General features: G+C 50.4%; 1 protein-coding gene across 8 annotated transcripts in view; it reads left to right on the forward strand.

Annotated features, from left to right (window-relative positions):
- Window positions 1-23313, forward strand: part of P2RY8 (P2Y receptor family member 8) — a 77859-nt gene that overhangs the window by 31885 nt on the left and 22661 nt on the right. For 3 of the 8 annotated variants that reach the window (XM_017854246.1, XM_017854249.1, XM_017854253.1), the window contains exon 1: window positions 13774-14069. The exons of 4 other annotated variants lie outside the window; for them this stretch is intronic. The gene's annotated coding sequence lies outside the window, so the exon portion shown is untranslated. Of the gene's footprint in view, window positions 1-13773; window positions 14070-23313 lie in introns of those variants that run through there. One more of the 8 variants, XM_017854248.1, reaches the window with a different exon arrangement.

Raw genomic sequence — 23313 nt, forward strand, 5'->3', positions numbered from 1 at the left:
AAAAAAAAAAAAAAAAAAAAAAAAAAAAAAAGAAGGAAATTAAGATGCTTTGTTCAATGTAAACGAAGATGCTCTTTGGTTACAAAGTTTAGAAATGGGAAATGATTTTTTTAAAATGCAGTACTCCAGGAATTTTACACAGAGGTAGAAATGGAAGAATTACTCTATTTGCAAATCCTCCTCTTGGATTTTTTGGTTGTTTGTGTTTTTTTGTTTGTTTTTGAGATGGAGTTTTTTGCTCTGTCGCCCAGGCTGGAGTGCAATGGCGCAATCTCGGCTCACTGCAACCTCTGCCTCCCGGTTTCAAGCGATTCTCCTGCCTCAGCCTCCCGAGTAGCTCGGACTACAGGCACCCACTACCACACCCGGCTAAGTTTTGTATTTTTAGTAGACATGGGGTTTCATCATGTTGGCCAGGCTGGTCTCCAACTCCTGACCTCAGGTGATCCTCCCACCTCGGCTTCCTGCAAGGCTTTTTGTATCATCCTAAGCTGGTGGATAATATTCTGAAATTGTTGGTGAGACACCAAGCTTTATCTTCAGTTCTCTGCAGACATTCATCCAATGCCTCCGTGTGGAGTGGCTCCATTTTTCAGCCCTGTCCTTGCTGGACATAAGGAAACTCATTCCACAGACACTATCTGTGGTCCTTAAGACACCAAGGCTAACGGAAAGGCCGGTGACGACGCCTGCTGTTGCTTCCTTCTCGGAAAGATAAAGATCTGCTTTCCACAGTCCCATCCGTTTTTGCCATGGGCAAGCGGCCAGAGTAGTAGGTCTGACACAGATACCCAGCCCAACTCTTCTGAGACGCCCTGACTCACGTTTCCAATTTGAGATTGAGCACGAGATTTTCGTTTATTTGTTTTTTTGTTTTTTGTTTTTTGAGACAGAGTCTCCCTGTCATCCAGGCTGGAGTACAGTGGCGCGATCTCGGCTCACTGCAACCACCGCCTCCCAGGTTCACGCCATTCTCCTGCCTCAGCCTCCAGAGTAGCTGGGACAACAGGCACCTGCCACCACACCCGGCTCATTTTTTGTATTTTTTTAATAGAGACGGGGTTTCACCGCTTTAGCCAGGCTGGTCTCGGTCTCCTGACCTCGTGATCCGCCCGTGTCAGCCTCCCAAAGTGCTGGGATGACAGGCGTGAGCCACCGCGCCCGGCCCGAGCGTGAGATTTTCTGTCTGCCGAAGCACTAAGCCCCTGACAGCCTCCAGCCCAGCGTATGCGGACACACGAGGATTTTGCACTTGGGGAGGTTTCAGGCAGCTCATTCAATAGGGATCCAATCGAAGAACGAGACACCCAGTCACAGAGGCACTGGGTTGAGGTGTGGACGTGACGGAATCAGGGACTTAGACACGGGACTGTGACGTGGGCCGAGCTGTGTCTGCTTTACATTCATAGATCAGAATCCTAATGCCCAGGACCTTCGAATGCGACCGCCTTTCCACGTAGAGTCTTGAAGAGGTGACTGAGGTTCAACCACTGTATGGGTGGGTCCTGATCAATAGGACTGGCCTCTTTATAAGAAGGGATGAGGACACAGACACACACAGAGGGATGACCCCATGAGGACACAGGGGGCAGACGGTGTCTCCAAGCTCAGGAGAGAGACCTCAGGAGGAACCAGCCCTGCCCACACTTTGATCTCAGACGTCCAGCCTCCAGGATTGTGGGAGAATCAATGTCTGTTGTTTAAGCTGCCTTGTCTGTGGGACTTTGTTATGGAAACCCAAGATAACTAACACAGACTGCACAGGTTTCTACACAGCATTAAGATATGACAGCTGCCGGGTGCAGTGGCTCACACCTGTCATCCCAGCACTTTGAGAGGCCGAGGTGGGTGGATCACCAGGTCAGGAGTTCCAGAGCAACCTGACCAACATAGTAAAACTCTGTCTCTATTAAAAATACAAAAAATTAGCCGGGCGTGGTGGCGGGCGCCTGTAGTTCCAGCTACTCGGGAGGCTGAGGCAGGAGAATGGCTTGAACCCGGGAGGCGGAGCTTGCAGTGAGCCGAGATCACGCCACTGCACTCCAGCCTGGGCGACAGAGCGAGACTCTGTCTCAAAACAAAACAAAACAAAAAAATGATAGCATTTATTGCAGTTCTCTTCTCTAGTCTTCCAGCTCTCTGAAATGGCAACCTGATCTTCTAACTGTAATCCTAATCTTCTGTCAGAAATAGCAACCAGCTCCCACAAAATACAGAGCAACTGCATCGCCCAGTGAGGGACGTCTTCTGTCTACACCTTCCCTGGCTTCTGTCATTAGACATGGCCTAGAGATGCTGGTCAGGAGGGGTTCGTTGTATCCACACTCGCTTTTAGCCGCTGACTTCTCTGGAACAGGTGGACGAGGGAAAACCTTGAATTTCGATTGTCAGACCAGCACAGCTACGGAAATACAGGTTCAGCACATCACCCTGCTTCTTGTCCCAGCCTGGGCAAAAAACTCCGAGTTCTGGGCTGGAGACACTGATTTTTTTCCAACCTGATAGATGGGTTTTTTTGTGTTTTGTTTTTTATTTTTTTGGAGATGGAGTTTTGCTCTTGTCGCCCTGGCTGGAGTGCAGTGGTGTGATCTTGGCTCACTGCAACCTCTGCCTCCTGGGTTCAAGTGATTCTCCTGCCTCAGCCTCCTGAGTAGCTGGGATTACAGTTGTGCACCACCATGCCCAGCTAATTTTTTTTTTTTTTTTTTTTTTTTGTGGAGACGGAGTCTTGGTCTGTCGCCCAGGCTGGAGTGCAGTGGCCAGATCTCAGCTCACTGCAAGCTCTGCCTCCTGGGTTCACGCCATTCTCCCGCCTCAGCTTCCCGAGTAGCTGGGACCACAGGTGCCCGTCACCACGCCCAGCTAATTTTTTGTACTAATTTTTTAGGAGAGACGGGGTTTCACCGTGTTAGCCAGGATGGTCTTGATCTCCTGACCTCATGATCCACCCGCCTCGGCCTCCCAAAGTGCTGGGATGACAGGCGTGAGCCACTGTGCTCGGCAAATGCCTGGCTAATTTTTGTATTATTAGTAGAGACTGGGTTTCAGCATGTTGGCCAGGCTGGTCTTGAACTGCTGACGTCAGGTGATCTGCCCGACTCGGCCTCCCAAAGTGCTGGGATGACAGGTGTAAGCCACTGCCCACCACCTAGATTTTTCTTTTTTTTTAAGTCAGGGTCTTGCTCAAAAAATTACTCCAGACTGGAGTGCAGTGGCACAATCATGGCTCACCACAGACTCAACCTCCCAGGCTCAAGCGATCCTCCTATCTCAGCCCCCCAGGTAGCTGGGATGACAGGGGCACACCATGGCTGGTTAATTTTTTTTTTTTTTTTTAGTTTTTTTGGGGGGATTTTTTAGAGATGGGATCTAGCTATGTCACCCAGGCTGGTCTCAAACTCCAGGCCCCAAGCAATCTTCCTGCCTTGGCCTCCCAAAGTGCTGGGATTACAGACAGGCAAGAGCCACCATGCGTGGTCCAACTTAATGGATTTTAAGGACCCCTGACATTTTATCAGAACTCACTGATAAATCCCAGGCGTTAAGCTTTTGCACAATTGCCTCTAACTCTGCGAATCTGCTGTGTGTCACTCTACAGGTCAGTAATGACTTGTTTTAGCAAATCTTTTTTTTTCTCCTTTTTTTTTTTTTTAAAGACGAGGTCTCACTCTGTTGCCCAGGCTGGAGTGCAGTGGTGCAATCTGCGTTCACGGTAACCTCTGCCTCCTGGGTTTCGGCAATTCTCCTGCCTCAGCCTCCCAAGTAGCTGGGATGACAGGCGCCCGCCACCACGCCTGGCTAATTCTTGTATTTTTAGTAGAGACGGGGTTTCGCCATGTTGGCCAGGCTGGTCTTGAACGCCTCACCTCACGCAATCTGCCCTCCTCCGCCTCCCAAAGTGCTGGGATGACAGGTGTGAGCCGCTGTGCCCGGCCTGTTCTTAACATGACCTGTGTGTTCTGATCGAGTGAGCTTCACATCCAAACTTATCAAATGCAGGGGAGACTGAAGATCTATTCACAGGAGCTTGAATAAGACGCTAGCAGCAGGACCGTCGTGGTGTGAGCTGGATAAAGGTCCGTCATTAAATACATGGGACAATTTTGCTAATGATTCATCTCATTCAGAAACCAGTTTCCAAAATATTTTACTTTCATGTTGAATCGTTACGTGTCCAGGTGTACGACACATTTATGTTGCTTTGATCACTTTTTGGTGATGGGGTGTTGTTGTTCGCCTGTCTTTTGAGACATAGGGTCTTGTTGTTACCCAGGCTGGAGTGCAATGGCACAATCACGGCTCACCGTAGCCCTGAGGTCCTGGGCTCAGGTGATCCTCCTGCCTCAGCCTCCTGTTGCTAGGGCCACAGGCACATACCACCATGCCCAGCTAATTATTATTATTATTCTTATTATTAATTTGTAGAAATAGGGTCTACTCAGGCTAGTCTCAAACTCCCTGGCTCAAACAATACTCCCTCCACCTCCCAGGTTGAAGCAATTTTCCTGCCTCAGCCTCCCAAGTAGCTGGGATTACAGGTGTGGGCCACCACGCCCAGCTAATTTTTTTTTTTTTTTTTTTTTTTTTTTTTTTTTTTTTTTTTTTTGAGACAGAGTCTCGCTCTGTCGCCCAGGCTGGAGTGCAGGGGCGCGATCTCGGCTCACTACAAGCTCCGCCTCCTGGGTTTACGCCATTCTCCTGCCTCAGCCTCCGGAGTAGCTGGGACTACAGGCGCCCGCCACCACGCCCGGCTAATTTTTTTGTATTTTTTAGTAGAGACGGGGTTTCACCATGTTCACCAGGATGGTCTTGATCTCTTGACCTCATGATCCGCCCGCCTCGGCCTCCCAAAGTCCTGGGACAACAGGCGTGAGCCACCGCACCCGGCCCTGTTTTGTATTTTTAGTAGAGATGGGGTTTCATCATGGTGGTCAGACTGGTCTCAAACTCCTGACCTCAAGTGATCCGCCCGCCTCAGCCTCCCAAAATGCTCGGATGACAGGCGTGAGCCATGCTGCCCAGCTGGATCCGTGCTGACCACAGAGAACATTTCAGCAGAAGAAAGTTTCCAGCACGTGGGATCCTTATGGTACCAGGAAGTGAAACCCATGTTTAAATTTCAACACATGTACTGTTTGGCTGTCATGAGATGCATAGGGTCACCCCTAAAAGGCTTNAGACGGGGTTTCACCATGTTCACCAGGATGGTCTTGATCTCTTGACCTCATGATCCGCCCGCCTCGGCCTCCCAAAGTCCTGGGACAACAGGCGTGAGCCACCGCACCCGGCCCTGTTTTGTATTTTAGTAGAGATGGGGTTTCATCATGGTGGTCAGACTGGTCTCAAACTCCTGACCTCAAGTGATCCGCCCGCCTCAGCCTCCCAAAATGCTCGGATGACAGGCGTGAGCCATGCTGCCCAGCTGGATCCGTGCTGACCACAGAGAACATTTCAGCAGAAGAAAGTTTCCAGCACGTGGGATCCTTATGGTACCAGGAAGTGAAACCCATGTTTAAATTTCAACACATGTACTGTTTGGCTGTCATGAGATGCATAGGGTCACCCCTAAAAGGCTTTCAAATCCAGGTCTACATGACATCAGGAGGCAATCAAATGGAAAACAGGAGCTTCCAGGAGGGCAAAGAAGGATGTGGAATTCCCGAATCTGTAAAGACAGTTCCTTTAGAGGTTAGTTAAGTGGATGATTGCCTGTATAACACCAACATTATCAGAGTCGATTCAGTTCCTCCAGAACAGTGACAAAGCAGTTGTGTGTTTTCTTGTTTGGTTTTGTTTTGTTTGAGACTGAGTCTCTGCCGCCCAGGCTGGAGTGCAGTGGTGCGATCTCGACTCACTGCAACCTCCACCTCCCGGGTTCAAGCGATTCTCCTGCCTCAGCCTCCCGAGTAGCTGGGATTACACTTATGTGCCACCACGCCCAGCTAATTTTTGTATTTTTAGAAAGAGACGGGGTTTCACCATGTTGGCCAGGCTGTTCTCGAACTCCTGACCTCAGGTGATCCACCCGCCTCGGCCTCCCAAACTGCTGGGATTACGGGCATGAGCCACTGTGCCCAACTGGCAGTTTTTTTGTTTTGCTTTGTTTTTTGTTTGTTTGTTTTTGAGATGGAGTGTCACTTTATTGCCCAGACTGGAGTGCAATGGCACACTCTTGTCTCACTGCAGCCTCCACCTCCCAGGTTCAAGTGATTCTCCTGCCTCAGCCTCCTGAGTAGCTGGGATTACACTTATGTGCCACCACGCCCCATTAATTTTTGTATTTTTAGTAGAGATGGGGTTTCACCATATTGGCCAGGCTGTTCTCGAACTCCTGACCTCAGATGATCCACTTGCCTCGGCCTCCCAAACTGCTGGGATTGAGCCACTGTGCCCAACTGGCAGTTTTTTGTTTGTTTGTTTGTTTTTGAGATGGAGTGTCACTCTGTCATCCAGGCTGGAGTGCAGTGGCACAATCTCGTCTCACTGCAGCCTCCACCTCCCAGGTTCAAGCGATTCTCCTGCCTCAGCCTCCCGAGTAGTGGGGACTACAGGTGCCTGCCACCACACCCGGCTAATTTTTGTATTTTTAGCAGAGACGGGGTTTCACCATCTTGGCCAGGCTGGTCTCGAACTCCTGACCTCAGGGGATCCACCTGCCTCGGCCTCCCAAAGTGCCGGGATGACAGGCGTGAACCTCCGCGCCCGGCTGGCAGTTGTGTTTTTAAATAACAATGCTCCTGGCATGTCACAAAGTGCCTGCATCTTTCAAATTTTAAAATGTTTGGTAGCAATGTTAAAATTATTGTAGGGGTGTAGAGACAAAGCCATTTCCGTGAGTCCCCTGAGGCAGATACCAAAAAATGCCACAAACTGGGGACTTCAACAACAGGAGTTTACTTTCTCACAGTTCCGGGGGCCAGAAGTCTGAGACCAAAATGTCTCATGGCCGTGCTCCCTCAGGGAGCTCCAGGGGAGGGTCCTTCCCGCTTCTTCCAGCTCCTGGGGGCTCCAGGTGTCCCTGGGCTTGTGGCCGTGTCGTTCCAGGCTCTGCCTCCGTCTCCACGTGGCCTTCTCCTCTGTGTCTGTGTCTCCTCTTCTGTCTCTTACAAGGACACCTGCCATTGCATTTAGGGCCCAGCCAGAGAACGCAGGATTATTTTCTCTCAAGATCCACAACTTAATTAATCTGCAAAGACCTTCTTTTCCAAATGATGCCCCATCCCCAAATAGCAGGGCTCGGGATGTGGAGATATCTCTGGGGGCCGCCATCCAACGCAGCGTGGGAGGCCCTCGATTGGGGTTTGCAGGTGGGGAGGGCTGCTGAGAGGACGGACAGGGTCGGCTCACGTGGCAGCCAGCACCGAGCTCTTCAGCAAAGTCGTGTTGCAGGGAGGCAAACAGGGTCCCCAGAGACTGAGCAGAAAGAGGAACCCGGCCCGCAGCAGGGCCCCGTCCCTGGCTGAGTGTCACCAACACTGCGTTCGAAGTGGGGGAGAGAGGGGAGGAGGCTTGGACCGCCTCCAAGAGGACGTGACAAAAACAGAGATAAGCAAATCCATTTTCTGGCTCGTTTATCTTCAGTGATGTGATCCCACTCATCATAAAGCTAGACAGGACTTTATTTCCAAACAGAAAAATGAGGCCGGGCGCGGTGGCTCGTGTCTGTCATCCCAGCACTTTGAGAGGCTGAGGCGGGTGGATCACTTGAGGTCAGGAGTTCAGGACCAGCCTGGCCAACATGGTAAAATCCTGTGTCTACTAATAATACAAAAATCAGCCGGCTGTAGTGGCACATGGCTGCACTCCCAGCTATTTGAGAGGCTGAGGCAAGAGAATCGTTTGAACCCAGGAGGCAGGGGTTGCAGGGAGCCAAGATCGTACCACTGCACCCCACCTGAGTGACAAAGAGAGACTTCATCTCAAAAAAAATAATACTAATAAATAAAAATGAAAACTGGCCGGGCGCGGTGCCTCACGCCTGTCATCCCAGCACTTTGGGAGGCCGAGGTGGGTGAATCATGAGGTTGGGAGATCGAGACCATCCTGGCTAACATGGTGAAAATACAAAATACAAAAAATTAGCTGGGTGTGGTGGCAGGTGCCTGTAATCCCAGGTACTCGGGAGGCTGAGGCAGGAGAATCACTTGAACCTGGGAGGCAGAGGTTGCAGTGAGCCAAGATTGCACTGTTGTACTCCAGCCTGGGTGACAGAGAAAGACTCCATCTCAAAAATAATAATAATAATAATAATAATAATAATAATAATAATAAATAAAATGAAAACTAAGACTGGGCAACATAGTGAGACCCCCCCATCTCTCCAAAAATCAAAGATTAGCCAGCCGTGGTGGCATGCACCTGTAGTCCCAGCTGCTCAGGAGGCTGAGGTGGGAGGATCGGTTCACGCCAGGAGGTTGAGGCTGCCGTGAGCTATAATGTCACCACTGCACTCCAGCCTGGGCAACAGAGCAGGACCGCGTCTCTCCATAAACGAATACATCAAAACGAAAATGAAAATGAAAGCGCATCAGAAAGTGAAACACAGGCCAAAAGTGTGCAAAGCACTGTCACAGGCACGCACAGAGAGCTTCCCAGGGTCTGACATTTACGTCCCCTGGAGTCGGACCAAAGAGATTCAGACCCAAGCCTGGACATGGTATCTGAGAAGACGCAGCCACGTCCTTCCAAGACGTAGTTCGGAAGAGGCCCCTGGCACTCTCCAGCCAGCTCTGTGAGCTTTGGAAGATGGGTGTAGAGACAGTCTCAGGAAGGAAGGCTGCATAGGAGCCCCGGGGGAAAGCTAAAAGGTCAGGCTTAAAAATCCCCACCTCTCCCAGGACAGAACCGAGAGCGTCAGGTCACCCTGGGCCAGATAGGCGGCCCCAGCTGCCTGGCCTGGAAAACCACCCAGGGGACTGTAATGGATCATTTTCCTGTGGCAGGCAGGGTGTGTCTCTCACACCCCATCTCCCAGAGCCTCAGAGCCTGGGTGGTGCTGGGGGCTCTCCTGTTTTTAACACCCAAAATCCTCCATCCACGGAAGCCCATTGCGTGTCACAAACAGGGCCAGGGGTGGTGGCAGCTCAGAGCGATGGGCCTCTGTTGACTTCTGAAGAATTAATGTGGCCAGGCGCAGGGCTTCACACCTGTCATCCCAGCGCTTTGGGAGGGCACGATGGGAGGATCACCTGAGGTCAGGAGTTTGAGACCAGCCTGGCCAACATAGAGCAACCCCATCTCTACTAAAAATACAAAAATTAACCGGGCATGATGGCATGCACCTGTAATCCCAGCTACTCGGGAGGCTGAGGCAGGAGAATCGCTTGAACCTGAGAGGCGGACGTTGCAGCGAGCCGAGATCGTGCCACTGCACTCCAGCCTGGGCGACAAGAGCGAGACTCCATCTCAAAAAACAACAGAGGGCTGGGCGCAGTGGCTCACACCTGTCATCCCAGCGCTTTGGGGAGGCCGAGGAGGGCAGATCACGAGATCAGGAGTTTGAGACCAGCCTGAGCAACATGATAAAACCCCATCTCTACTAAAAACATAAAAATTAGCCAGACATTGTGGTGTGTGCCTGTCATCCCAGCTACTCAGGAGACTGAGGCAGGAGAATCGCTTGAACACGGGAGGTTGCAGTGAACCAAGATCGTGCCATTGCACTGCAGCCTGGGCGACAAGAGGAAAACTCCGTCTGAAAAAAAATAAAACAGAGTTGGCTGTTGTGCGTCTGGTGGGTGTTGGGAAGTCACCTCTGGGGGCTATCACCAAGATGGACTGACCGTCCTTCATAGGTTTCTAACACTGTGGGTGCTGTTCAAAGTTCAGTAGCAGCTTGAGTCTCCAGGTCAAAGCAGGCATCAGCTTGGAAGGAGCAGCTGGTCTTTATTTTTATCCTTCATGCTCTCTGTGCCTGCTGACTGGCATCGGCAGGGTTGCGGCCTCTCCGTCTCCGCTTCTTACCTCCTCGGCCCCACTGCCTGGGTTCAGCTGCCACCAAAGCAAACATTCACAGCTTCCTGGACGGCCAGGACGCCCTAAGCCGCATGTCTGACACCCACAGTCCTCCAAGCCCGCCCCAATGTGTCCCCTCGCCGCCCCCACTGCCCCCAAACCAACCATCTCTCACCAGCCTGTGTGCTACCTCACTCCACACCTCAGCAAGCCCGGTACCTTCTTGGAGATGCCAGCCATAATGACAAACAGAAAAAGCCATATTCGCTTGTCAGCATACTATTTTTATTTATTTATTTATTTTGAAACAGGGTTTACTTTTGTCAACCAGGCTGGAGTGCAGCGGTGCGATCTCGGCTCACTGCAACCTCCCTCTTCCGGGTTCAAGCGATTCTCCTGCCTCAGCCTCCCGAGTAGCTGGGAATACAGGCGCCCGCCACCACGCCCGGCACATTTGTGTATTTTTAGTAGAGACGGGGTTTCGCCATCTTGGCCAGGCTGGTCTCGAACTCCTGACCTCAGGTGATCCGCCCACCTCGGCCTCCCAAAATGCTGGGATGACAGGCATGAGCCACTGAACCCGGCCTACACTCCAGCTTGGGTCACAAAGTGAGACTTTGTCATGAAAACCCTAATTAACATGTTGTTTTTTTTTTTAAACATTGCTCTCTCTGTGATTTTGAGTTTCTTTTTTGTTTTGTTTTTTTTTTTTTGAGATGGAGTCTCACACAGCAGAGGTCAGACAGCACAGCTCAGAGAGCACAGCTCACGCAGCACAGCTCAGACAGCACACTGTGTTGCCCACGCCTGGGTTCAGGTGATTCTCCTGCCTCAGCCTCCCGAGGAGCTGGGATTACAGGCCCCCACCACCACGCCCAGCTAATTTTTTTTTATATTTTTAGTAGAGACGGGGTTTCACCATGTTGGCCAGGATGGTCTTGAACTCCTGACCTCAGGTGATCCACCCGCTTCTACCTCCCAAAGTGCTCAGATTACAGGTGGATCACGAAAGTTAAGAGATCAAGACCGATCCTGGGCCAACATGGTGAAACCCCATCTCTACTAAAAATACAAAAAGTAGCTGGGCGTGTGGCGGGTGCTTGTAGTCCCAGCTACGTGGAGCTGAGGCAGAATTGCTTGAACCAGGGAGGCGGAGGTGCAGTGAGGCCGAGATCGGCCACTGCCTCCCAGCCTGGGCAACAGAGCAGGACTCCATCTCAAAAGGAAGGAAGGAAGGAAGGAAGGGAAGGACAGAAGAAGAAGGAATGTGGAAGGAATGGAGGGAGGAGGAGAGGGGACGGGAGGAGGGAGCAGGGAAGGAAGGAAGAAGGAGGAGGGAGGAGAGGGAGGAAGGAAGAAGGAAGGAAGGAAGGAAGGAAGGAAGAGGAGGGAGGAGGCGAGGAGGAGAGAGTGAGGGAGGCAGGGAAGGAAGGAAGGAAGGAGGAGGAGAGAGAGGGAGGGAGGGAAGAAGGAAGAAGAAGAAGAAGGAAGAAGGAGAGAAGGAGGAGGAGGAAGAGGGAGAGGAAGGAAGGAAGGAAGGAAGGAAGGAGACTCCCGGGAAGTGTTGAACATGACCCCATGTTCTAGTTATCTGCGAATGACTGCTCCGTCTGAAGTGGTGGCTGCCTGAATGCTTTAAGGGGACACCATTCGCTTTCCCAGCCTGTTCCCTCCAGGAAAAGAGCGGAGGACAAAGGCCCCCAGAAGTAGATTTGGGAACAGCAGACTAGTTGCTTCCTGTGAATCAAGCAGAGACAGAGAAACCCTCTGTAAGGGCAGAGGGCAGAATCCCAGAGAGTTGCACCTGGGAGGGCTGTGGCTGTGGCTGTGGCTGTGGCTGTGGCTGTGGCTGTGGCTGTGGCTGTGGTGTGCCTTCTCAGGTGGCTTCCCAACCCCAAGGCGGGGCACCAGTGTGAACAAACCATTTCCCACCCCGTAACGCGCTGTGTCTACCGAGAAGCCAGGCCGGGGAGCGTGACTCCCGACGGCGATGGCCTCGAGATGGTCTTTGGAATTCCACAGCAGGGACAAGCCAGTGGCACCCAAGTTCACTTCCGTTCAGCCTAGGTTTCTGCAACATGCCCGACGTTCGCCTTCTCCCGCCTGCTTCAGAGTGAAGGGGTAGTTAGTTCAGCCACCATAATAAAACACAGCAGACTGGGGGGTTATGAACAACAGACATTGATTCTCCCACAGTCCTGGAGGCTGGACGTCTGAGATCCAGGGGTGGGCAGGGCTGGTTCCTCCTGAGGCCTCTCTCCTGGGCTTGGAGATGCCGTCTTCTCCCTGTGTCCTCACAGCTGGTTCCTCCCTCTGTGTGTGTCTGTGTCCTCATCTCCTCTTCTTATGAGGCATCTTAGTCCATCTCGGCTGCGATCACAGAATACCACAGACTGGGTGGCTTATAAACAACAGACATGGATTCTCCCACAGTCCTGGAGGCTGGACGCCTGAGATGAGTGTATGGGCAGGGCTGGTTCCTCCTGAGGCCTCTCTCCTGGGCTTGTCGACGCCGTCTTCTCCCTGTGTCCTCACAGGGTCGTCCCTCTGTGTGTGTCTGTGTCCTCATCTCCTCTTCTTATGGGATGTCTTAGTCCATTTCAGGCTGCGATTACAGAATACCATAGACTGGGTGGCTTAGAAACAACAGACATTGATTCTCCCATAGTCCTGGAGGCTGGACGTCTGAGATCAGAGCATGGGCAGGGCTGGTTCCTCCTGAGGTCTCTCTCCTAGGCTTGGAGACACCGTCTTCTCCCTGTGTCCTCATGGAGTCATCCCTCTCTGTGTGTCCCTGTCCTCATCTCCTCTTCTTTTGAGGACACCAGTCCTATTGGATCAGGGCCCACTCCTAGTGACCTCATTTTACTGTCGTCAAGTCTACAAAGAAGTAATCTCCAAATACAACCACATCATGTGGTCCTAGGGGTTAAGACTTTAACGGATGAATTTGGGAGGGTGCCATTCAGCTTGTAACAGACAGAAAATGCAGAAAATATACCCGGAGCTAGCCGTTTGTAATAAAGGGCTCTCCCTTTTATTTTTGAGACAGGAACCTGCTCTGTCTGTCACCCAGTACAGTGCAGTTCAGCTCACGGCAGCCTCAAGCTTCCAAATAAAAAAACTGTCTTAGCATAATCCAATGGGTACTGCTTTTAAATAGTGAATATACAGCCGGGTGTGGTGGCTCACCCCTGTAATCCTAGAATGTTCGGAGGCCGAGGCAGGTGGATCACCTGAGGTCAGGAGTTGGAGACCAGCCTGACCAACATGATGAAACCCTGTCTCTACTAAAAATAAAAAAAAATACAAAATATATATATATATGTATAGCTGGGTGTGGTGGTGTATGCTTGTTATCCCAGCTACTTGGGAGGCCGAGGGAGAATCATCTGAACCTGGGAGGCAGATGTCACAGTGAGCCGAGACGGTACCATTGCATTCCAGCTTGGGAAGCAGAGGGAGACTCAGTCTCAAAAGAAAAAAGAAAAGAGTGACTGTGGACATACATATTTTTAAAAATTAGTATTTTCACATAAAGCATAAAGTCATATCCAATATAGGCAAGAGAAGCTGTCCTTAAATGTAACCCATTTTCAAATCCAAAACTAACCCTTCTGAGGTAATGGTCCCACGTATATGGAGGCCAAACGCATTTAAAAAAAAAAAAAGCCATATTGAAAATATCGCATTAGGAGAAAACATGTAAAATCCCCCTGTGCTGACCTGACCCCGCTCCCTGGGGCCCAGGACCAAAAAGAGGAACCTTTTCCATCTATTGTTGGTCTGGCCTGTTTCATAACCACCGTGCACCAAGTTCAGTCTGCAGATGACAGATCGCGGCTAAGAGCAGCTCGCTGGGTCTCCGGAGGCTGCTTGTGTCTGTCTCAGGGTGTGGTGCAGGCACAGCCAGTGGGATTTTCTTTTTCCCAGCAGAGCAGAGAGCTGGCCCTCCTCTCCTGCCCCTGTGCACAGCACACTGCCATAGGGCAGCCATCTCTGGACCCGGAGGAGGAGGGTCCCCGAGGACCCCCCTGCCCAGCTTGACAGCTGCTCAGACAAACACCGCAAGACCAGCCTCACCCAGGACGTCTGCCCTCCCTGCAGCCGCCGCTGTAAGTCACGGGGACCTGGGGGCGTTCAGTGAGGAGAGGCTGCCCTGCAGAAATACCCCAGCAACCGAGCAGATCCGGGCCAGAGATGCGGTTGAACGGCAGAGAAAGCCCTCAGCTCGGCCTCCCTTTGGGGTGTGTGATTTGTTAACCCGGGCTCACCAGAGTCCTGCAAATCGACACACACCCTCAAGACAGGGGCCGCGCACTGTGCACAGGCTCTCAAAGGTCACAGAGAGGGCTGAGGTGGGCCTAGAAAAGATGGAAAAGTCCACCTTCTTGAAAATGTGCTGTCCCAGAAATCTTCTTCACACCTGTTGCTTTTATTTTGCTTTTGTTTTGCGGGGAGGAGAGGTTGTTCTTGGTTTTCGCAAATAAAAATAGTTGACGTCAATTGAGTGCACAGGAAGCAGCAGCCACTTTTACGAGGCCTTTACCTCTGGGGTCTTTCTTTCTTTCTTTCTTTCTTTCTTTCTTTCTTTCTTTCTCTCTCTCTCTCTCTTTCTTTCTTTTCTTTCTTCTTTCTTTCCTCTCCCTCTCTTTCTCTTTCTCTCTTTTTCTTTCCTTCCTTCCTTTCTTTCCTTCTTTCCTTCTTTCTTTCCTTCCTTCTTTCCTTCCTACTTTCCTTTTCCTTTCTTTCAACGAAGTCTCGCTCTGTCGCCCAGGCTGAAGTGCAGTGGCATGATCTCAGCTCACTGCAACCTCCCCCTCCCGGATTCAAGCGATTCTCCTGCCTCAGCCTCCTGAGTAGTTGGGATGACAGGCGCCCGCCACCATGCCTGGCTAATTTTTTGTATTTTAGTAGAGATGGGGTTACACTATGTTGGCCAGGCTGGTCTCGAACTTCCGACCTCATGATCCACCCGCCTCGGTCTCCCAAAGTGCTGGGATGACAGGCGTGAGCCACGCGCACCCAGCCTTATCTCTGGGATTTTCGAAACTTCGTGAGACACGTGCTATGATGATCATCCCTGTTTTACCAGTAAGGGAAACTGAGGCGAACATGGAGCAGGGGGCAGGGTGTGTTCAAGACCTACAACCAGAAATAGGCAGAGGTGGGCGCTGGGTGCTGCTTGTTAGCCTTGAACCACTGCACTGGGGAATTAGTGATGAACGATGCGTGACTGCCTTTGAAATAACCATGCCTCAGCCCAGGGCAGGTGGCATGGGCTCCGTAGGGCCCTCTTGCTGGAACTAGGAGTATTCTGTCCCCCAACTGGGAGCCCAACCTGCCTACCCCTAGTGCTTGAGGCATGACTGTCTTCTATGGCAAGCGATAGAAACTTGAGTCAACCTAGCTGAAGTCAAGGTGGAAAGTGTCAAATTGGATAATTAGGATTTCTATGAGGACTTCAGGCATGGCTGGATCCAGGAGCTTAAACGGCCACCAGTCTCTCCTGTTTCTCTTTCTCTGTTCCCACGTTTCAGCCCCACCTTTTTCTGCCTCCCTCAGCTGCAGGGTGTGGAATGACTTCAGGAAGAAGACCACCTTCTCTATAGGGATGGGAAGAGGGTCTCTGGTAGTCTGGGGTCCCCGTCTTTTCAGAGCAGAATCAAATGGGAAAAGGGACACCCTCTCTCTCCTGGCACCCACAAGTCACACCTCTTGAAGGGTTCCGACTGGCCATGTCAGAGACAAATGACCACTGCTTGCAATAATTTTTATGAACAGGGTGACGTCCCCCTAACTGGCCAGGCTTGGGCCACACCCCTCTCTTGGGTGATTGACAGGCTTGGGCCACACCCCCATCTTCAGTGATTGACAGACTTGGACCACTCACCTCTATCCTCAGTGATTGACAGACTTGGACCACACCCCTCTCCTCATTGACTGACAGTCCTAGAGAACCACACAGCCCAGAGCGGGAGTGACCCCAGGGGAAAGGGGTGCTGGGCGCACAGTTTCCATGGATGCAGCGGAGAGGTCAGGGCCAGTGGTGAGCTGGACCAAAGTGGGCCAGAGGGAGGCGTGGGGCCAACGTCCACACCGCCCCTGCCACCTTCTGTCCATTCCATCACTCATTCACTCTGCATTCTCACAGTGGCATGCATTCATTCACTCCTTTCCTCATTTCCTCCACACATTCCATCACTCATTCACTCTGCATTCTCACAGTGGCATGCATTCATTCACTCCTTTCCTCATTTCCTCCACACATTCCATCACTCATTCACTCTGCATTCTCACAGTGGCATGCATTCATTCACTCCTTTCCTCATTTCCTCCACACATTCCATCACTCATTCACTCTGCATTCTCACAGTGGCATGCATTCATTCACTCCTTTCCTCATTTCCTCCACACATTCCATCACTCATTCACTCTGCATTCTCACAGTGGCATGCATTCATTCACTCCTTTCCTCATTTCCTCCACACATTCCATCACTCATTCACTCTGCATTCTCACAGTGGCATGCATTCATTCACTCCTTTCCTCATTTCCTCCACACATTCCATCACTCATTCACTCTGCATTCTCACAGTGGCATGCATTCATTCACTCCTTTCCTCATTTCCTCCACACATTCCATCACTCATTCACTCTGCATTCTCACAGTGGCATTCATTCATTCACTCCTTTCCTCATTTCCTCCACACATTCCATCACTCATTCACTCTGCATTCTCACAGTGGCATGCATTCATTCACTCATTCCTCATTTCCTCCACACATTCCATCACTCATTCACTCTGCATTCTCACAGTGGCATGCATTCATTCACTCCTTTCCTCACTTGCTCCACACATTCCATCACTCATTCACTCTGCATTCTCACAGTGGCATGCATTCATTCAATCACCTCCTCATTTGCTCCACACATTCCATCCCTCATTTACTCTGCATTTTCAGAGTGGTATTCATTCATTCATTCACTCATCTCCTCATATTGTCCACACATTCCATCACTCATTCGCTCTGCATTCTCACAGTGGCATTCATTCATTCATTCATCTCCTCATTTGCTCCACACTTGTCAAGAACTAGTGGGCATCACGCATTCACTCTTTCATTCACTCCACGTTTAGGGAGAAAACCTTGCACGTCATTCTTTCATTTATGCATTTACCCATTAGTTTATCAAACAAGGCCTGTGTGTTACTTATTCGTTCATTCCCTCCACATTTGCAGGAATGAATCTCTGGGTGTCATTCATTCATTCCCTCCACATTTCTGGGGAATCCTTAGGTGTCATTCATTCATTCCCTCCACATTTACGGGGAATCCCTGGGTATCATTCATTCATTCTCTCTACATTTGCAGAAGTGAATCCTGGGTGTCATTCATTCATTCTCTCTACATTTGCAGGGAATCCCTAGACATCATTCATTCATTCCCACCACATTTGTGGGGAATCCCTGGGTATCATTCATTCATTCTCTCTACATTTTCAGAAGTGAATCCTGGGTGTCATTCATTCATTCCCTCTACATTTGCGGGAGTGAACCCTGATGTCATTCATCCATTCCCTCCACATTTGCCGGGAATCCCTGGATGTCATTCATTCATTCCCTCCACACTTGCAGGGAATATCTGGGTGTCTTTCATTCATTCTCTCTACATTTGCAGAAGTGAATCCTGGGTGTCATTCATTCATTCTCTCTACATTTGCAGAAGTGAATCCTGGGTGTCATTCATTCTTTCCCTCCACATTTGTGGGGAATCCCTGAGTATCATTCATTCATTCCCTCCACGTTTGTGGGACTGAATTCTGGGTGTCATTCATTCATTCTCTCTACATTTGTGTGGACACCCTGAGTGTTAGTCATACACGCACCCGTTCATTCCCTCCACAGTCATTGGGAATGTCCTGTGTCTCCACACACACACACACACACACACACACACACACACAACCTGCATTGACCAAGACCACCCTGGGTGCACAGCTCTAAGCTAAGGAAAGCAGACCCAAAGGAGTTTGCAGCAGGTACCTGGTGGGGAAGAGAGGGTCTTCATGGAGGCAGGAGCTGTCACCCATGGGCTGGAATGAAATGCAGATTTCCAGGAGGCTCTGGCAGGTCCATGGTGGGCTGATGCCACAAGAAGGAGGGTTGAAGGTGTCACTCAAGACTGTGCTGGGTGCAGACAGGCGTGAGGAGCTGCATGGGGAAGAGGAGCCACAGGAGTTAGGGCAAGAGATATCCATGAGTTGGTCCCACCGCTGTGGAGACACAGCCTGCCGCAGGGCCGGGTGGACCAGCATACCAAGGGAGCTGGCATGATCACATCATCTGTGCCTGAGAGTGAGCAGGGGAAACACCACCCCAGCGTGTGAGTTGTGGTCAGTTGGTAGCTTTGCATTCACCCCTTCCCAACAGGGTGGTTTACAGCAGAACCAGGCAGTGAAATTCCTTGGCTCATTCTGCCTCTCCAATAATAACTGAGGCAGGCTGAGGAGCTCCTGAGGGGCTCAGCTGTTCAGTAATACACTGAGGACCCTGTTGAGCCCACTTCTCTTCTTTTAATTAATTTATTATTATATATATATATATTTTTGAGATGGAGTTTTGCTCTTGTTGCACAGGCTGGAGAGTGCAATGGCGCAATCTCAGATCACCATAACCTCTGCCTTCGGGTTCAAGCAATTCTCATGCCTCAGCCTCCCAAGCAGCTGGGATTACAGGCATGCATCACCACACCCGGCTTATTTTTAGTAGAGACGGGATTTCTCCATGTTGCTCAGGCTGGTCTCGAACTCCCGACCTCAGGCAATCCACCCACCTCGACCTCCCAAAGTGCTGGGATTACAGGTGTGAGCCACCGTGCCCGGCCTCCTCTTTTTTTAACCTGTATTCTGACTTGTCCCCAATCCCTGCGAAGACCAGGTGCACATGCTCCTGCCCAGCAGGGCAGGACCATGCTCCAGCCTCAGGGAGGACCAGGATGATACACCTCAGGTCTCTTCTCCTTGAGGAGCTCTCAGTATGCGGTGTGGTCCCTGAAATGCCCTCAGGAGGGCACAGAGGATGAAACAGGCAGCCAGAGACAGGTGCAGAGTTCAGGCTCAGAGTCGCAGATGTGTTTCTGCTCAGATGCACGTATTTGGAAATTAATGCAAAGCACAGTGTGGCATCTTCTATATGCCCAGAAAACCTAGGGCCTGGGTGCCAAGCACCATGCCCTTGTCACTCATGGTTCAGGTTCCTGATGCCCTCTGCACCTCAGTGTCCCCATATGTAGAGCAAAGATGATAAGCGCGTCTTCCTAGGACGGGGGCACAAGAAAACGTTTGCAGACCTTCAATGTGACGTCTGCTCCAGGAACAGGAGAGGTCACCCGAGGACTCAAGGACACTTGGCACTCTCCTTCCCTGTCAACTCCAGGTAGCTAGGAAGGAAGCGGTGTGTGGCCGGGGAAGAGAAGGAGGAAATTGAAACAATGCTGGACTTGAGAACTTGGACGCCTTTCACTGTGGCTTCCTGACAGACGCCATGAGGTCACTGGTTAACAGAGTCGTGGCCACCACTTCGCCTCCACTCACACCCAGCCAAGGTCACACTGGCCATAGTGACCACAGGCAGGGAAGGCTTGCACAGTCAAACCCAGACACCCCGGTGGGGACCTGAGGGATGAGGAGGCCAGGCTGGCTAGAGCCCCAGTGACTGCTGCATCCCCCAAAAGCGGAAGCTCGGCCCTGGGGCTGCCCTGCCCTGGGGAAAAAGGATCACCCTGGCCATGGCTGGGGCTATCTGGGGGACAGGAAAACCCAAGCTAAAAAGGGTGGAGCATTAAGAATGCAGGAACATTCAGGACTCAGGGCGGGCAGGGAGTCAGCCAGGAGGGTGTGGTGGAAGGCCAACTCAGACACAGGAAGTAAAACAGAAATGGAAGGGATGTTCTTCCTGCTTCAAGAGACAATCGTTTCATATAGAGATTATACTTTACATCTTGTAAAACTCACTGTTTTAAAGCGAATAATTGGAGGACATCTAGGACATTCACAGTGCCGGGCAACAACCGCGTCTGTCTATTTCCACCACTTTGTCATTCCCCCAAAAGGAAACACCCCTTTAGGGGGAAAAGTCAGTTCCCATTTCCCCATCCCCAGCCCCAGCCATGGTCATCTCCTTTCTGTCTATATGGATCAGCCTGATCTGGGCATTTTACTGAAATGGAATCCTGCACCACGTGGCCTCCTGTGTCTGGCTTCTCTCCCTGAGCCTGATGTCTTCCAAGTTCATCCACAGTGTAGCCTCGGTCAGAGCCTCCTTCCTTTTCATGGCTGTATACTATTCCACTGTGTGGCTGTGGGCCCTTGTTGTGTTTATCTCTCTGTCTGTTGATGGATACTTGAGCCGTTTCCACCTTTTGGCTGTTGTGAAGAGTGCTGCAGGGAACGTGCATACATAAGTTTTTATCGGTGCAACCATTTGTTGTTGTCTTTGAGACAGAGTTGCACTCTTTTCACCCAGGCTGGAGTGCAGTGGCATGATCTCGGCTCACTGCAACCTCCGCCTCCCGGGTTCAAGCGATTCTCCTGCCTCAGCCTCCCGAGTAGCTGGGATGACAGGCACCTGCCGCCACACCCGGCTAGTTTTGTATTTTTAGTAGAGACGGGGTTTCACCATGTTGGCCAGGCTGGTCTGGAACTCCTGACCTCAGGTGTTCCAGCCGCCTCAGTCTCCCAAAGTGCTGGGAGTACACGTGTGAGCCACCACACCCGGCCTCACCCGTTTTTATATGAGATATTTTGTAATGCTACCCTCACCAAAATGACATACAGAAATAATGTGTTATACATATAATTACATATACATTATATATACACATAATGTGATCTATAAAATATGTCATATATAATTTTATATATACTATGTTCAATATGTCACATATATGTATAAATTATATATAACATATAAGTAATACTATATATTGTATATAATTATTAAATATGCATACTATATAACATGTTTAAGTTATATAACTTGTAATTATTCTATATAAATATCATACATAAAAACATCTGTAATATATAATTTATATATCATATTACTTTACGGGATTATGTATATTATTTAAATATTCTTAAATTTATGTATCCATATAGCCTTAATTACAATATAAAAGAGAAACAAAAGTCAATAAAATGTTCATAAAGTAATATTTACTTTAACGTGTACACATTTAGCCATAATTTACAGGAAGGCATCATGAAGGGGCCAGGTGCCGTGGCTCATGCCTGTAATCCTAGCATTTGGGGCGGTCAAGGCAACGGGATTGCCTGACCGCAGGAGTTTGAGGCCAGCCTGGGCAACAGGGTAAAACGTCCGTATTTACTAAAAGACAAAAATGTAGCTGGGCGTGGTGGCACCCACCTGCAGTCCCAGCTACTCAGGAGGCTGAGGCATGAGAATTGCTTGAACCCCAGAGGTGAAGGTTGGCACTGAACAGCCACAATGCCACTGCACTGTAGCCTGGGTGACCCAGTGACAATCTGCCTTCAGAAGAAGAAAAAAGATGTTGTTAAGGGCTGGGGGCAGTGGCTCCGACCTGTAACCCCAATACGTTTGGAAACGGAGGCAGGTGGATTTCTGGAGTCTAGGAGTTGGAGACCAGCCTGAGCAACCAAGTGCAATCTTGTCTCTAAAAAAAAAAAAAAAAAAAAAGACATTATTACCATCATTAAGAACAGGAATCAGATGTTTGCTCTTAACCAATCTCCACCTGTCTTATTTGTCTCCAGCTTTTACTTATGAAGGGGAATCGGTGCGATTGACATGGTTAACCATTTGAGAACCCACCAAGGTGATTTCAGAGTCATCTGCAAACACGCAGAACTCGACAGGGACACGGAGGATTCTAGTTTGCTGCTCAGAAAGGTGCCCAGCTACCGCTTTTTTTTTTTTTTTTTTTTACAGGTGTTTGCTCTGTGGCTGAGGCTGGAGTGCAGCGGTGCAATCTCAGCTCACTGCAACCTCCCCGCCTCCCTGGTTCCAGCAATTCTCCCGTCTCAGCCTCCCGAGTAGCTGGAATGACAGGCACCTGCCACCACGCCCGGCTAATTTTTTTTGTATTTTTAGAAGAGACGGGGGTTTCACCATGTTGACCAGGCTGGTCTCGAACCCCTGACCTCGTGATCCGCCCGCCTCAGCCTCCCAAAGTGCCGGGACGACAGGCGTGAGCCACCGCGCCCGGCCTGTAATGGGAATTTCTTGTGCTGTGGGGTAGCCTAGGATGGGTACTGCTTTGAAATCTTTTAAAATATCCTTTCCTGTTGACCTGAGGACCTCCCTTAGGTCACAGAGAACAAAGACATGAGTCTCTGTGGATGATCACTGGTACCCTCGGATCCTTTCACCTTTCACAGGAGAGAGACTGAAACTGGCTCACACCGTGGGGAGAGCTTGTCACATACTGGAGGCTTGTCACAGCTGAGGGTTCCCGTCACTGGGGGTTTAGATCCAGGGAACAAGAGAAAAACACTCCTTTGTGTTCAAAGATGAAAATCTTCCCTGGGTTTAAAGGAGCCCAGCTTTAGGTCTATGAGGGCCCAGCTTTGGGTTTAGGAGACTCCAGCTTTGGGTTTAAAGGAGCCCAGCTTTGGGTTTAAAGGAGCCCAGCTTTGGGTTTAGGAGAGCCCAGCTTTGGGTTTAAAGGAGCTCAGCTTTGGGTTTAAAGGAGCCCAGCTTTGGGTTTAAAGGAGCTCAGCTTTGGGTTTAAAGGAGCCCAGCTTTGGGTTTAAAGGAGGTCAGCTTTGGGTTTAAAGGAGCCCAGCTTTGGGTTTAAAGGAGCTCGGTTTTGGGTTTAAAGGAGCCCAGCTTTGGGTTTAAAGGAGGTCAGCTTTGGGTTTAGGAGAGCCCAGCTCTGTGGTTAAGGGACCTTAGCTTTGGGTTTAAAGGAGCCCAGCTTTGGGTTTTGGGGAGCTCAGCTTTGCATCTAAGGGAGCCCCTCTTTGGGTCCTGAGCCTCTTTTTGAGTCTGAGGGAGGGCAGCTTTGGGTTTTAAGAAAGGCCTGCTTTGGATCTAAGGGAACCCAGCTTTGACTTCAGACAGGAACGAGATAGTTGAGAGCATCTCGGTTTCATCTCTGGAGTCTTTCTGTTTGGCTGCTCTGCTGGGCGCACGGCTGGAAACAGGGTGAGTAGAATCCACCTAATGACAAAGTATCATGAGGCAAGTCAGCGTCAATGAACCCTGAGCAATGATCTTTAAACAGAGAACGGCTGTTAGGAACTCGAGCCTGCAAACCTTCCTCTCACCTGTCTCTCATCTGTTAAACAAACCTCTCTGCGGTAACCCCCCAA

Source organism: Rhinopithecus bieti, unplaced genomic scaffold (genome assembly GCF_001698545.2).
Source record: "Rhinopithecus bieti isolate Rb0 unplaced genomic scaffold, ASM169854v2 scaffold_38008, whole genome shotgun sequence".
Lineage (NCBI taxonomy): Eukaryota > Metazoa > Chordata > Mammalia > Primates > Cercopithecidae > Rhinopithecus > Rhinopithecus bieti.